At 52.1% G+C, this 14,630-nt stretch overlaps 1 protein-coding gene across 1 annotated transcript in view; it reads left to right on the top strand.

The window, feature by feature from the left end:
* The first annotated feature begins 14,130 nt into the window (after positions 1 to 14,130).
* The window catches only part of Plekhg5 (pleckstrin homology and RhoGEF domain containing G5), a 45,493-nt gene continuing 44,993 nt past the window's right edge, over positions 14,131 to 14,630 (top strand). The window contains exon 1 of the mRNA XM_070037243.1: positions 14,131 to 14,140. The gene's annotated coding sequence lies outside the window, so the exon portion shown is untranslated. The remainder of the gene's footprint in view (positions 14,141 to 14,630) is intronic.

The raw sequence follows: 14,630 nt of genomic DNA, 5'->3' as shown, positions 1-14,630 counted from the left end.
GGGGTATCAGTATAAAGCCATTCTGGGCAGAAAAATCCATAAGACAGCTCCAGCCAAATGCTGGACTGGAGGCATGGCTCACATAGAGTGCCAACTGGGAGTGAAAAAGCAAGTGAGAACATGAAGCCCTGAGTTCAAGCCTCAGGACCAACACACAAAAAAAACACTGGTCTGTGTGGAATTGAGTGCTACGTTGATATAACCGAACCGTCGGTTCTTCTCAATCTCAGTGCTGTCTGCAGAGCCCCTCAGCATCTTGAAGACACAGCAAAGGACTTACAGCTGGCCCCAGCAGCTCTTGGCACTCCAAGAGTTTGTGTGTGTGTGTGCAAAGGTGGGGGAAATGAGGTCTTGGGGCTTGAACTCAGGGCCTGGGTGCTGTCCCTGCGCTTTTTTGCTCAAGGCTAGCACTACTTCCACAACTGAGGTAGGAGTCTCATGGACTTAACTTGGGCTGGCTCTGAACCACAATAATCATGTCTTCGTGTCCTGACTAGCTAGGGTGACAGGCGTGAGCCACGGGTGTCTGGCTAGAAAATTTCATTTTTCTATTGTTTATTAATTTTTCGGTGAGGGTGAGCACAGGTTCTCACTGTGTTGTCTAGGCTGGTCCTGAACTCAGATCCTGCCTCAGTCACTTGAGCACCCCAGTCGGGGTTTCAGCCCCTACCACACGTGCTGTGTCAGGTATTTCTATCATGACTGAGAAAGCTTGCCATGTTTACTCCTCTTTCCTAATTCCTTGTATCACAATAATGAACACTCCTGTAGGTCTGTAGTGCAAGGCAGAGACATCCCAGACCAGTTTTAGCCTCCTGACTGCCCTCTGGTAGGTTAAAGTTGGATGCCCTTTGCCAGTCTGAGACAGGCCTTTATTTAGTTCTGGGAGTTAAAGCCACGCCTCACACATGCTCAGGACAAGCTCAGGACATGCTCTACTTTCTTCTTTGGCAATATTAGGGATTCTGCCCGGGGCCGTGCACTCGCTAGGCAAGCACTTTGGCACCTGAGCCATGCCTTCAGTCCAATTTCATTAAAATTAAAATTTTTTTTTGGGGGGGGGTCCAGTCGTGGGGCCTGAACTCTGGGCCAGGCACTGTCCCTCAGCTCTTCAGCTCAAGGCTAGCGCTCTAACCACTTGAGCCACAGCGCCACTTCTGGCTTTTTACTTTTTGCTTATGTGGTGCTGAGGAATTGAACCCAGGGCCTCAGGCATGCAAGGCAAGTGCTCTACCACTGAGCCACCTTCCCAGCCCTTTTCATTCTTTTTAAAGGCTTAACTTTATATATGTAATATATTTATTTTGCCAGTCCTAGGGCTTGACCTCGGCCAAGGCACTGTGCCTGAGCCTCTCTGCTCAAGGCTAGCACTCTACCACTTGAGCCAACAGCACCACTTCTGGCTTTTTCTGTGTATGTGGTACTGAGGAATTGAACCCAGGGCTTCATGCATGCTAGACAACTACTACTGCTAAGCCACCTTCCCAGACAAATATTTTTATTTAAATCTGAGTTTACCTTTAGTTTTTGTTTTGCTACTTTTTTTGGGGGGGAGGAGAGTTTTCCTTAGGCTTGAACTCAGAGCCTAGATGCTGATCCTGAGCTTTTATGCTCAAGGCTCACATTCTACCACAGTGTGTGTGTGTTTAATTGGAGATGAGAGCCTCATGAATTTCCCTGCCCAAGCTGGATTGAATTGCAATCCTGAGGCCTCAGCCTCCTGAGTGCTGGGGTTAGAGGCAAAAAACCCAGCATTCAGGGTGCTGTTCCTGAGCTCTTCAGCTCAAGGCTAGCACTCTACCACTTGAGCCACAGCGCCACTTCTGGCTTTTTCTGCTTATGTGGTGCTGAGGAATCAAACCCAGGGCCTCATGCATGCAAGGCAAGCACTCTACCACTGAGCCACCTTCCAGCCCCACTTCTGGTTTTCTGGTGGTTAGTTAGAGATAAGAATCTCACAGACTTTGCTGCCCAGGCTGTCTTTGGACTATTATCCTCAGCTCAGCCTGAGTTAAGTAGGATTTCAGACATGAGCCACCAGTGCCAGTAATTCCCTTAGCTTTTAAAATGCTGAGCCTTTAAGCCTGCATCAGTAAAGGGATTGTGCCCCCACTAGGGGGCGCCATTGACACTGAGTGGATGGCTGTGAAGGGCAGAGTGGTTGAGCCTGACCTGGCAGTGCTCAGCTCTAGGCTGAGCCTGTCGGAGTAGCCACAGTGCCAGTCCTAAATGTCTACAGGTGATTCTCAGTGTGAGTGGAGAAAGGAGGAGAGAGGAGACGGTGTCTGGGTGTTGTAGGTGACACAGCTGGCTTCAAGTCAACCTCTGCCACAGCTGCCCAAGTGCTGGGATTGCAGGCATGCGTCACCACACATGGCTACTCTGGGTCTTTACTGAGGATTTCCCCTCTCCCATCTTCTTTACCAAAGCAGTCATTTTTGAGTGTGATTTCCAAAGTAGCACAGGGGACATAGAGAAGTTTGGGATGATGCCACATTAAATGTCTGAACCACCCCTGCGCCGCTGTCCTGCCTCCGGGCTTCACCCTGAGTTTGTTCTTGTTGCCAAGGGTCTGAGATCAGGGCAGCTTATTCTCTGGCCACCAGTGAAAGCTACTGCTGGACAAAACCCCATTTGCTGCTTTAAAAATTCTAGTTTATATGTTTGAAAAACAATCCTTACCCAGGCGCTGCGGTGGCTCACGCCTGCTATCCTAGCTACTCAGGAGGCTGGGATCTGAAGATCACCATTCAGAGGCAGCCCTGGCAGCAAAATCCATGAGACTTGGCTGCAATTATCCACTAAAAGGCTGGAAGTGGAGCTATGGCTCAAGTGATAGAGCACTAGCCTTGATCACATAAGCTCCAACGTCTGGAATAGAGTGCCCAGGCCCTGAGCTCAAGCCCCCAGGACTAGCACACACTAAAAAGGATCTTTGTTTTTTTGTCGGTCGTGGGGCTTGAACTCTGGGCCTGGGCGCTGTCCCTCAGCTCTTCAGCGCAAGGCAAGCACTCTACCACTTGAGCTATAGCGCCACTTCCGGTTTTCTGGTGGTTTACTAGAGATAGGAGTCTCACGGTCTTTCCTGCCCGGGCTGGCTTTGAACCGCGATCCTCAGATCTCAGCCTCCTGAGTAGCTAGGATTACAGGCATGAGCCACCAGCGCCCGGCTACTAAAAAGGATCTTGAGAACTTGAATTGCGCTATAATTTTAGTGTATGGATAGATCATCTTGTCCATATATATATATATATATATATATATATATATATACATATATATATGTATATATATATATAATATATATATGTATAATTGTTTAAAGTAGTTATGCAGAAGGGTTTCAATTTTAACTCAAGCTTATTATAAGTACAGCATCTTGATCAATGTTACCCTTTCAGTCTTCTCCTGTGCTAGAGCGCTAGCCTTGAGCTGAAATGCTCAGGGACAGTGCCCAGGCCCAGAGTTCAAGCCCCACAACCGACCAAAAAAAAAAAAAATGGCAGAAAGCATCAGGGTGAAAAATAGCCTTGAAAAACAGTTGATGAATTTGGGGTGCAGAGCCAGGGATGCTTGGAAAGCCCCCAGCAATGCCTGGGCTTCGTTTTCATGTCCGTTTTAATCTTCCTGTCTTGGAAGTAAGGAGTCTGTTACAGTCTGGCCTGCCTTGAGGGTCCATTAGGAGAACAAAGGGGAGGGGGGCAGTGTGCCCAAATGGGTGAAAAGTTCCTAAAAAAGCAAACAACAGAATCCCCACCCTGGGCTCTGGGATGGTAATGGCCTCAGCCAGTGAGCCTTGGCCCAGCAATCTTCCCTCCTAGGTTGGCCTGGCAGAGAGAATGAGACTTGGCTGACAATTGGGGGGCCCCCAACAGTAGCTAAAATAAATAAGGGGGCCATTTGTGCAGAGGGGCCAGCCCACGTGACCCACTGGGCCGCTTCCGAAGGACTTGCTAAGTTAAATATCCCAGAGGCCTTGCCAGGGGAAGGGTGGGCTCTGGAGGGCAGGCAAGGGTACAGGCGGTGAGGAGCTGCCCCGAGGCATGGGGTCTCTGCAGATGCCAGGAGCTGAGTAAGCAGAGCCTTGGGAGTCAGCAAATGAAGCTGGATGAAGGGCTGGGCTGGGAAGCCTAAGGTTGTTATGGAAACCAGCCCTGATGTCTCTGTGGCGCTCAGCAGAGTCGCTTTGGAGTTTTTCTACTGCTTTGGAATTTCTCTGGTCTCGTGCTATGCCTGTCTCTGCCTGGTGACGGGGAGCCCCCCAGTTTAGAGTCGCTGCGGTGGCCACTGGGACGAGAAACAGGTCTCCTTGGCATTGCTTTCCAGGAAAGAAGAGAAGGCATTCAGAGGGAGCCAGCTGGTAAAAAACGCCTCCTGTTCTTGGAGCAAGTTGGAACTTAGGACTAGAAAATCCAAAGGGAAAAAAGTCACCCAAAAGGTAACGCAGTCCAAATGTTAAATCACAGCGCCCAGGGCCGAGCCGGAGGAAGCGCCTTGGCAGGGCCCAGAGCTGGGGGGTGGGGGGTTCTGAGCAGACAGCTTCAGCTGGGGGAGCTCGGGTAGACGCGCTCAGAGCTGGAGCCCTGTGGCTGGTCACAGGCCTGTGGTGTGGGCACGTGGCTGGAGAGCGGGGCTGGGCGCTGCCACTCCAGAGGTCAAGCACTCTCACTCTCTTTCTTTGTGTGTGTGCCAGTACTGGGGCTTGAACTCGGGACCTGGGTGCTGGCCTTCAGTTTTTGCACTAGTGCTCAACCACTTGAGCCATAGCGTCATTTCCAGCTTTTTTGGTGGCTAATTGGAGATAAGAGTCACAGACTTTCCTGCCCAGGCTGGCTCTGCACTTCTATCCTCAGATCTCAGCCTCCTGTAGGTAGGGTTACAGGGATTACAGGTGTAAGCCGCCAGCACCCGGCTTGGAGATACCATCCCTTTAAAACTGACCTCTGGGATGGGCGTCCGGCTGTCTCCAGTCTTCTACTCTCATAACCCATGCCATTGCCAGCACCCTTGTATCTATAGCTCTGCACCTTTGAGAGAATTTGTAGAATACCACCGGCTGGGCGCCAGGGGCTTACGCCTGTCATCCTAGCTACTCAGGAGGCTGAGATCTGAGGATCGCAGTTCAAAGCCAGCCCAGGCGAGAAAGTCCGTGACACTCTTATCTCTAATAAATCACCAGAAAACCAGAAGTGTTGCTGTGGCTCAAGTGGTAGAGTGCTAGCCTTGAGCTGAGGAGCTGAGGGACAGCCCCAAAGCCCAGAGTTCAAGCCTCATAGCCGACAAAAATTTTTAAAAAAGGAAGGAAAGTGGCATTGCTGGGTGTGAGGCTGTGAGCGCTTTGTACTTTAATGGCTTTGCCCAGAGCGCCATCCAAACAACAAACTGTTCTGCCACCAGGGAACATTTTGTCCCTTTGTGTGCCCTCTGCGCTCATCACCTTCACGAGCCTGGCCCTGGTATAAGACAGTGGGGGATGGGCAAGTATGTCCTCCACCAGCCTCAGGCATCTCCTCTGCTGCGGTGCGTGGCTCTTGGCAGACAGGCGTGGGCAGCGCAAGGATCTGACATCATGCTTCTAGAACTTCTGAGGGTGGAAGCCAGCGAGGGCACATACACAAAGCTTTTATCTTTCTTATTAGTTTTCCTACTTCTTTTGTGTGTGTATGTGTGTGCACGTGTGTGTACACATGCACTGGTTCTAAACTCGGCCTGGGCACTGTTCCTGAGCTCTTGTGCTCAAGACTAGCACTTTATCACTTGAGCCACAGTTCTACTTTCAGCTTTTTGGTGATTAATTGGAGATATGAGTCTCAGGGAGGGCTGGGAATGTGACTTAGTGGTAGAGTGCTTGTCTAGTGTGCATGAAGCTCTGGGTTCAATTCCTCAGTACCACATGCACAGAGAAAGCTGGAAGTGGTACTGTGGCTCAAGTGGTAGAGTGCTAGCCTTGAGCAAAAGGAGCTCAGGTACAGTGCCCAGGCTCTGAGTTCAAGCCTCATGACTGGTCAATAAAAAGGAGTTTTAGGGACCTTTCTGCCATGGTTGGCTTCAAACTTAGATCCTCAGATCACAGCCTCCTGAGCACTTAGGATGACAAACGGGAGCCACCAGTGCCCAGCCCCTTTAATTATCTTTAAGTAGAGATAATAATAGCATCTGCCAGCTAGGGTTGTTGGGGGTTGAGATACAATAAGGTTTAGTTTTGTGTCTGACAATTTTAGTAGTTGAAGGTTGTATGGGTTCCTTTCTTTTTTTTTTTGCCAGTCATGGGGCTTGAATTCAGGACCTAGGCACTGTCTCTGACTGCTTTTGCTTAAAGCTAGCACTCTACCACTTGAGCCACAATGCCACTTCTGGCTTTTTCTGTGTATGTGGTGTGGAGGAATCAAACCTGGGGCTTCATGCATGCTAGGCAAGCACTCTACCACTAAGCCACATTCCCAGCCCCAAAGAGAATTTTGTTTGTTTTTTTCTGTCTGCCATACGGCTTGAACTCAGGGCCTGGGTGTTGTCCCTGAGTTCTTTTGCTCAAGGTTAGCACTCTACTACTTAAGCCACAGATTGACTTCCATGGGTTCTTATTTTTTATGATCTGTTTAGTAACTTATTCTTTGGCTGTTACCAGGGTTTGAAATCAGGGCTTGCCTTGTTTGTTTGGCTGGTAGTCTACTACTTAAGCCACCAGAACTGATTTTGCTGGTTATTTTGGAGTCTCTCCTACTGTTTGGCCTTGGCTGGCTTTATACCATAATCCTCCACATTTCAGCCTCCTGTGTAGATAGGGTTGCAGGTGTGAGTCATTAGTTACTGGCTCGTGGTAATTTTTCGACTGTGTGGTTGGATATTGCATTTTTAAACTTATCTACAAGGAAAATTTGAGGCCTAGGATGCTAGATTTCCCTGTGGTTCTGCCTGGGCCTGAAAGTGCTACCAGTCCCCAGTGACCTTAACCCACATTTAAAGGTATAGCTCCCTGCACTTTCAGCTTTGTTCCCCTAGCTCCAGAAGCCCACAAAAGGAAAGCTCAACAGGTGTGATGGTGTACACCTGTAATCCCAGTCCTCTGGAAGCAGAGGCAAAGGATTGCATGGTTTGGTTTGGTTTGGTCATGGGGCTTGAACTCAGGACCTGGCTGCTATCTCTGAGCCAAGACTAGCACACTACCACTCTGAGCCACAGCACCGCTTCCAGTTTTCTGGTGATTAATTGGAGATAAGAGTCTCACAGACTTTCCTGCCTGGGCTGGATTTGAACCATGATCCTCGGATCTCAGCCTCCTAAGTAGCTAGAATTACAGGCTTGAGCCACAAGTACTGGCAGGATTGCACATTTGAAACCAGCCTAAGCTACATAGTAAGATTCTGCGTCAACAAAACAAAAGAAACAAAAGCTACAACAGAGGTCTGGGAACTAGGTAAGTGGTAAAGTGACTGTCTAGCATATACAATTTCTTGGGTTCTATCCTTACTACCAAGAACAACAGCAAAAAGAACTCCCTTAAAATCCAAGGCAGAGCTGGGCACTTGTGGCTCATGCCTGTCATCTTAGCTACTCAGGAGGCTGAGGTCTGAGGATCATGGTTTGAAGCCAGCTTGGGCAGAAAAGTCCATGAAATTCGTATCTCTAATAAACTCCAAAAAGCCAGAAGTGGAGCTATGACTCAAGTGGTAGAACACCAGCTTTGAGCAAAAGAAGCTCAGGGACAGCGTCCAGGCCCCAGATTCAGGACAGGCACGCACAAGCTCTCAGGCTTCTCCAGTACCTGATGCCCTGTCATATATTTGATTTTCTTTTTTCCATGCTTGGAGGCCACGGGGCCACCAGAGGATGGCTTGGTCCTCCTAGTTTAAAAAAATATATTGTTGGCTGGGAAGGTGGCTCAGTGGTAGAGCGCTTGCCTTGCATGCCTTAGGCCCTGGGTTCAATTCCCCAGCATCACATAAGCAAAAAGCCGGAAGTGGCACTGTGGCTCAAGTGGTAGAGCGCTAGCCTTGAGCTGAATCGCTGAGGGACAGCGCACAGGCCCAGATCAGGCCCCACGACCGGACCAAAAAAAAAAAAAAAATATATATATATATATATATATATATATATACACACATATAATTGTTATTATAAAGATAATGTAGCCAGGTGCCGGTGGCTCATGCCTATAATCCTACCTACTCAGGAGGCTAGGATCTGAGGACCGGGGTTCAAAGCCAGCCTGGGCAGGAAAGGCAGGGACACTTTTCTCCAATAAACCACGCAGAAAACTGGAAGTGGCACTGTGGCTCAAGTGGTAGAGCGCTCGCTTTGAGCTGAAGAGCTGAGGGACAGCCTCAGACCTAGAGTACAAGCCCTGTGACAAAAAAATATATATATATACAGAGGGGCTATAAGTTGGGCAAAGAGTAGCTTTCTTTTTGGAGGAAGTCACCTACTCCTGACTAGCCCAGAGCTAAGTAGCTCATGCCTATAATCCTAACTACTCAGGAGGCTGAGATCTGAGGATCATGGTTTGAAGACAGTCCAAGTAGAAAAGTCCACAAGACTCCTCTCTCTACCTCAAAGACCTATGTCCTGAGAATCCTCTTGGTCTTGTACAAACTGGGGCAGATGGTCACCTTTGGTCAAACACAAGACATGTCCCTGCCTCAGGGTCTTTGCTCCTGCTGTTTACTCAGGCTGAGGTACTCTTCCTCAGAAGTCTGGATGGCTAGCTCCCCATATCATCCCAGGCTCTGCTCAAAGTCAGGAAACTTTTTTTGTTTTGTTTTGTTTTGTTTTGTTTTGTTTTTGAGTCCAGTTGTGGGGCCTGAACTCTGGGCCTGGGCGCTGTCCCTCAGCTCTTCAGTTCAAGGCTAGCGCTCTACCACTTGAGCCACAGCGCCACTTCCTGTTTTTTTCTTTTTGCTTATGTGGTGCTGAGGAATCGAACCCAGGGCCTAAGGCATGCAAGGCAAGCGCTCTACCACTGAGCCACCTTCCCAGCCCAGTCATGAAACTCTTATCTCCAATCTGGTACTACTAAAGCAAGAAGTAGAGCTGTGGCTTAAGTGGTAGAGTACTAGTCTTGAGCATAAAAGGGTAGGTCCTGGGCTACAAAGAGAGGCTCTGGGCCCCTGCGGTCAGTATGAAGAGAAGGCTGGCAGGACACAGCTTAGGTCTCTGCTGGGCAGGGCCAGAGGGTAGTAGGAATACTTTCCAACGAAAAGAGCGGTGTTCCAGCCATGGGCTAGATGTTTTGGAATCCAGGCTGTCCTGGAAGTCTGACCTGTCTCTCTGTGGTCAGGAGCCCGGCCTAGAAGCCTTTGTTCCTTGGATAGACTTGGCCTTGAACGGGCCCCGCCTCAGCTGGACTGGCTGGGCCTGGCAGTCTGCACAGCCGGCAGTGTACAAGGAGGCTGGAATGTGGCTGTCTTGCCCCTGTCACCAGCAGCCCGGAAACCTAGGCCTCTGGTTCCTGCTCTTGATCAGAGAGTCCTGGCATCTGGCTGGCAAGACCTAGGGGCCACCAAGGGGAGCTGCTGGGCCTGAGATGCAGATGGATGTCAGGCCCCTGGGCTGCCCTCTGACTAGGGCGTTCCTGGAGGACAGGAAGTCCTGATGAGACTGTAAGCTGGGTAATGATAGCTCACATCTGTAGTCAGGAAGCTGAGATCTGAGGACTGTGGTTCAAAGCCAGCCTGGGACAGAAAACCTACGAGACTCTCACTTCCAATTAACCTCCAAAAATCCAAAAGTGAAGGTATGGCTTAAGTGGCAGAGTGCCATCTTTGCACAAAAATGCTAAAAGATGGTACCCAGGCCCTGGGTTCAAGCCCCTGGTACTGGCACATTTAAAAAAATAATAATAAAGATGAGCAGCTGGGAAGCTGGCTCAGTGGTAGAGTGCTCGCCTAGTATGCATGAGGGCCTGGGTTCAATTCCTCAGTACCACATACACAGAAAAATCCAGAAGTGGTGCTGTAGCTCAATTGGTAAAGTGCTAGCCTTGAGCAAAAGGAGCTCAGGGACAGTGCCCAGGCCCCGAATTCCATCCCAAGGACCCGCCAAAGAAAAAAAAAAAGAAAAAGATGAGGCAGAACCTAGCTGGACTAAGCCCTGAGGGATCCTTAAGTCAGAGACAACGGATTGGGAATTCATTCAAGTTCCAGTGCCCAGGCCAGGCGGGGTCTGTGTGGTCCGAGGAGAATGAGGTTAGGGCCTCCTGCAGGGACTTCCCTCTCCACAGTGCTGTCTAAAGCAGGCAGGATTCAGAGCTGCCAAAATGACCAGGGTGTGGGGGAGGGGGGTCCTCCAGCCTGTCAGGGGTGAGGGCAGGTCCCTGCCTGCAGCTGGTGAGGAGCCCGGATTTGCTGAGGGCCATGCTGTGTTGATACCTGGCGCCCTCCCTAGCGTCCCCCTGTGGAGCAGGACTGTGCGATCTCTACTGCGCAGAGGATGAAACTTTGGCTCAGAAAGGTTTAGCATACGGGCATGGGAAGCTGGGATTGGAACTCAGACAGCCTGGCTGGTTCTGGAAACATCCATGGAGGTGCAAGTGTGAGGCCAGGGCCCTGGCAGGACGGGCTGGCCTGACTGAGCCAAGGCAGGTCGGAGGCGAAAGTCGCTGAGACATAGTGGAAACGGAGCGTGGTAGATGGCGTAGGCAGCTCCCAGGCCAGCCTGCCCCAGATTGCATTTGTCCTCAGACTACCATGGGTAGCTGGTCAGGCCAGATGCTGGACAGTGACTGGCCTCCTACCTCACTCAGCCCTGGGAGCCCCCTGGCTTTGGGGTGCCTTAGTCTGGCTTCTCCCTGTCCTGTACCCGGCCAGGGGGTCACACGAGAGTTCCACCTTTCTTGATGCCCAGGGCCTGTGAGCTCAAAGATCAGAGAAATGTCTTCAAGGCTGAGGACAAGCAGAGTCCAAGGCAGAGGTGTATCCAGAGCGGCGGGGAGCCCTCCTGAGCCCTGTGGTCTCTGGGCACAGAGCACTGGGCCGAGGTGGACACGGAGGGCTTTGACCAAGCCCGAGCTGGCCACTGGTAGGCACAAGGAGTCCTCACCTTCTAGCTGAACTCTGGGTCTCTAGACCCCTTTGGGCCTCAGTTTACCCCTCTATAAAGCCACATAACGGTCGTACAATTACAGGATCTTTAGGTGGATTTAAAAGAAATGGGCCACAGAGGCTGTCCTGTGCAGCTGGGCCTGGCCCACTGTGGGGGGCTTGGCAAATACGAGCATGTGCCAGTTTCCTGGCATGTGCCAGTAGCTAAAGGACAGACAGGGTCCCTGACTGTTGGGAATCTCTGCTGCTGCAGGGTCACCAGGCAGGACTCTCCCAGACCTGACAGAGGGGGGAGTTTCTCCCCCCTCAGCACGGACTCTCCGCCTGCAGGACCCTGAGCTGCTCTCTGCCCAGACTCTGGAGCAGGACTGGGGCAGCGCGGCCATGGACACGGCCTCGGGGCAGCCTGAAGACCCTACTCCACGAGCCAGGACAAGCTCTCTGCCCAGATCTGCTGCCCTCCATCCTGGCCCCACTGTCCCTGGACTCTCACTTGCCTTGGTCCTAGGATTGGTGCATGCCAGTGCACACATGCGGTCAGCCCCTCCTGGCCCGGGAAGCAGTGGGCGCTCAGCTGTCAGCCCCCTCGCTCTGGGATGGGTCCTCTGCTGTTCTTTCCGGGCTCTGCCCAGCCACGTGTCAGTGCGTCTCATTTTACAGAGGAGCCGGCGTGAGGAGCTGTTGGCCAGCCTGAGAGCGATGCTCTCTCTGCTCTGACCCATGGGGCACGGGCTGCTGTCAGGGGCTGAGAGCAGAGTGTTAGAGGTGAGGACCCCGCCTGGCGCTGGGACCTGCAGCTGGGCTGCTTGTCCCCACCCAGCCAGCTGTGGCCAGTTTCCCACCTGCTTCCAAACCTCACAGACGTCTGATGTTTGGTTTTAGTGTGGGTGTGTACGTGTGCGTGTACACATGTGCTAGTACTGGGGCTTGAACTGGGCACTGTCCCTTAGCTTTTCACTCAGGGCTGACGCTCTACCCCCTGAGCCACAGCTCCACTTTGGCTTTTATGTGGTTACTTGGAGATTACCGTTTCCTGGACTTTGCTGTTCTGTTCCCAGTAGCTTTGAAACCCGATCCTCAGATCTCGGCCTCCTGCGGAGCTGGGTTTACAGGCCAGAGCCACTGGTGTTCAGCCAGAATTGACATTTAGAAGAGGGGTGTGTGCTACCTACACTGGGTTCTGCCCTCGCCCCTCCTTCCAGTACCAGTGCTGGGTGGGCATCTGGCTGCAGGCAGGGTTTGGCCTCCACCCCATCCAGGCCCCTTCCAGAGATCCCCAGAGAGTATCTGTCTTAGAGTATCCTTGGCACGTGCCTCTGGTGAGTAGGGATGGATTTTCCTGTTTACCAAGGACTGAGGACTTGCTGCGGGTGGGGGCTCTCCTGGGGCTGCCCAAAGGAACAGAGGTAGGAGAGCCAGGGGGCTGGCTCACCAGATTATATATCCAGGCTCAAGTTGGACTTAATTTCCAATAGGCCCTGTGGGTCCTAGTCTGCTTCTCATGTGACTCAGGAGGTTGCATTGGGCACAGCCACCCTCCAACAGACACAGCTGCCCTGGGGTCCAGACAGGCGTCCTCAGATGCCAGAGAGGGGAGGAATGGATGTGGGCACCTGCCCGGGAAAAGGATGGAGCCCCTGGGTGGGATGTGGGATCATCACCCCTTTGGGTAAGCATGGGCTCTGCCAGACACCCTGCAAAGCCCCATGATTGCAGTCCCTCACACTTCTGGGGGGCTTTATACCCGTGTGTGTGTGTGTGTGTGTGTGTGTGTGTGTGTGTGTGTGTGTGTGTGTGTGTGTGTTCTGGGGGGCTTTATACCTGTGTGTATGTGTGTGTGTTGCTGTATTAGGACTTGAACTCAGGGCCTGGATACTATTCCTTAGCTTTACACCCGTGTGTGTGTGTGTGTGTGTGTGTGTGTGTGTGTGTGTGTGTGTGTGTGTGTGTGTGTGTGTGTGTGTGTGTGTGTGTGTGTGTGTGTGTGTGTGTTGCTGTATTAGGACTTGAACTCAGGGCCTGGATACTATTCCTTAGCTTTATTGCTCAAGGTTGGTACATTACCACTTGAGCCACAGCTCCACTTTTGGCTTTGTGCTGGTTTTTTGTTTTGTGTTCTGAGGGCTTGAACTCAGGGCCTGGACGCTATCCACGAGGTCTTTCACTCAAGGCTGGCACTCTACCACTTTGAACCACAGTGTCACTTCCAGTTTCCTGGTGGTGAATTGGAGATAAGAGTCTCATAGACTTTCCTGCCTGGACTGACATTGGAGCATGATCCTCAGATCTCAGTCTCCTTAGCAGCTAGGATGACAGATGTGAGCCACCAGTGCCCGGCTGTGCTGGTTAATTGGAAATCAGCATCTCATGGACTTTCCTATCCAGGCTGACTTTGAGCCAAGATCTTCAGGTCTCAGCCTCCTGAGTTAGTGGGATTACAGGCACAAGCCACCAGTGCCTGGCTTCTCAACACACTTTACAAGTGTCATTTCCAAAGCTGCCAGCCAGTACAACAGAGGCAGAGCTCTGCCCTGTGGAGGCCCCCCCCCCCGGCCCCCACCCGGGAGCCCACAGCTCCAGCACAGCAGGAAACAGGTGGGTGAGGGGAGGGCGGCAAGGGGTCCAGGGATTCCGATCTAAGCTCACGCGGGAAAGGTGGCGCTGGGTCACGGGCTCTCTGCCAGCCGCAGCTTCCTGGGAAGCGGCTGGCATGGAAGTCATGGCCAGCCCTTGCCACCTGCTCCCCTTCCTCTTTCGGCCTCTTACTCAGCGAGACCCTGCAGGGGCCCCTCCTCAGCGCTCACGAGGCGCCCCTGCCATCAAGGAAATAGCTGTGGTTAGCAGAGCCTCGGTCCCCTCCCCACATCCAAGCCTGGCCCTAGGCACTGTTGAAGAGCAATCCTTCAACTTCCTGTCCGTCTGTCCGTCCTGGCCCTGGCCCCTGGGCTGGCAGATGCTCACTTGAGCTCAGAGGGCTCGAGGGGAGACTTGAGGCCAACATCTGGGATCTCAGATTCCCAGGGCCACGGGTCCCAGGCCCAAGTGGACTCCCCTGGGAACTTCCCAAACAGAGACCGCGGTCTGCAGAGGACTGAGTCCGAGAGGTAGGCACGGGACTGTGGGGGACAGGGCGTCCAGCTCGAGGCCACCGCCGCTCTGGCCCCTGGCTTCCTGCCTCTATCAGAGGGGCTGAAGGCGAGGGTGGGTGATTATAGCCAGTCCTGGGATGTGGTGGGCAGCATGGCGGTCCTTTAAGTCATGCTCTGGTTCCAGTGGGGGACAGTACTGGCCGCCTTGGGGAAGTTACTTATGGGCTTCTCTGTCCTCAGGATAAGGCAAGGATTGAAAAAAAAAATCAGCATGGAGGCTCATGCCTGTAAGCCTAGCCACTCAGGAGGCTGAGATCTGAGGATTGCAGATTGAAGCCAGTCTGGGCAGGAAAGTCCTGGAGACTCTTATTTCCAATTAATCACAGAAAAAGCTAGAAGTGAGCCAGGCGCTGGTGGCTCATGCCTATAATCTTAGCTGCTCAGGAGGCTGAGATCTGAGGATCGTGTCCTGGCTCAAAGCCAGCCCAGGCAGGAAAATCTGTGA

The sequence above is a fragment of the Dipodomys merriami genome, unplaced genomic scaffold, assembly GCF_024711535.1.
Source record: "Dipodomys merriami isolate MVZ:Mamm:240054 unplaced genomic scaffold, mDipMer1.0.p SCAF_28, whole genome shotgun sequence".
Lineage (NCBI taxonomy): Eukaryota > Metazoa > Chordata > Mammalia > Rodentia > Heteromyidae > Dipodomys > Dipodomys merriami.
The sequence above is the reverse complement of the archived record's forward strand: the minus strand, read 5'-3'. Positions and strand labels throughout refer to the sequence as shown.